The 1,404-nt window shown below is 40.1% G+C and overlaps 1 protein-coding gene across 1 annotated transcript in view; it reads right to left on the reverse strand.

Annotated features, from left to right (window-relative positions):
• C2CD3 (C2 calcium-dependent domain containing 3) overlaps nt 1-1,404 on the reverse strand; it is a 173,686-nt gene that overhangs the window by 115,270 nt on the left and 57,012 nt on the right. The gene's annotated exons all lie outside the window — the stretch shown is intronic.

Genomic DNA, 1,404 nt, shown 5'->3' on the forward strand with positions numbered 1-1,404 from the left:
TAAGGTCTTATACTCTGCAAAGGCTCCGCAAGAGGCCTGTTTTACTGGGCAAGTTCTAGAATACCTTTTATGTATTCCAATCAGTTATAGGCTAAAGACAGGTTTACAAGTTTTCAGTAATCATGTTTCTCAACACTCGTTTCTATCCCTCTCAAGTGTCTATTTTACAATGGTAGGCAAGGGAAACCAATATTCATAAGACAGTCAAGCATCTTAGTATTATTTCCCCTCTTCAAGCTATGCCTAGATCCCTGTATCACTGAGCCCCGTTTTCCAAGTTTGAGCATGCTTCGCTATTTCCCTTTGTCCCATTTAGGCCATGCAAACCTCTCTTAGTGTTCCCCTATCTATCTTGTTCTTCCACCTCCTCCCCCTTCTTGTATTGCCCTCCCCAATACCCGAATTATAATGTGTCTGCCCTTATTACCCTGTGCTTTACCGTCATCTCCCTCCACCTCCCCCTAAACTCCCCACCCCAACCCCACCATTGTGGTTGCCTTATATTACATTAACTTTCCCTCCATTTAAGACAGTCCAATTTATCCTGTAATCTACCTGACCTTCTCACCACCTGGATCTCTGTTCCTATGTGTTTACCTTCTTTCACATTGCAATTGTTTTGATCATAGACTGATGTCCCACATCCTCTGAATTTGTTCTGTTCTCAACTCTTTCATTTGTTGATTGAGTTCCAGGTGGTACTGTCATGTATGTCAATCCCTGGTTGTTGTCTGTTCTTGTTGGTTCTCAGTCCACAGAACTCCCCTTAGGATGTTTTTCATCAACGGGTTGGCTTTGGCAAAATCCCTTAGCTTCTGTTTATCCTGGAATGTTTTGAGACACCTTCGTATTTGACTGACATCTTTGCTGAGTAGAGGATTCTCGGTTGACAGTTTTTTTTCTTTCTTTCAGGGTTTTATATATGTCTCCCTACTGCCTTCTTGCCTGCATGGTTTCTGTTGAGAGATCTGAGCTTAATCTGATTTGCTTGCCTTTGTATGTTACACTTCTCTTTTCCCTAGCTGCTTTCAGGATTGTCTACTTATCTTTGATTTTGGAGAGCTTGATTATTATGTCTTGATTATTATAACCTTCTTTTAGGTTCTATCCTTCCTGGGGTTCGTTGAGCTTCTTGTAAGCTTGTCTTTTCACTTTTCAGAATGTTAGAGAAATTTTCTTCCAGAAGATCTTCAACTATCTCTTTTGTGGGCTTGTGGGATTCTTCCTGTTCCGGAATGCTGATAATTCTTAAGTTATTTCTTTTCATGTTGTCCAACATGAATCTTTGACCTTCTTTAGATCTTTTTATCCTTTTTTCTGTTTGTTCTTCTATCTTAGCAGTATTGAGAGATTTATCTTCTAGCTCACTAGTTCTGGCTTCTATCTCTTCAATTCTACTCCTTT

The sequence above is a fragment of the Chrysochloris asiatica genome, unplaced genomic scaffold (genome assembly GCF_000296735.1).
Source record: "Chrysochloris asiatica unplaced genomic scaffold, ChrAsi1.0 scaffold00326, whole genome shotgun sequence".
Taxonomy (NCBI): domain Eukaryota; kingdom Metazoa; phylum Chordata; class Mammalia; order Afrosoricida; family Chrysochloridae; genus Chrysochloris; species Chrysochloris asiatica.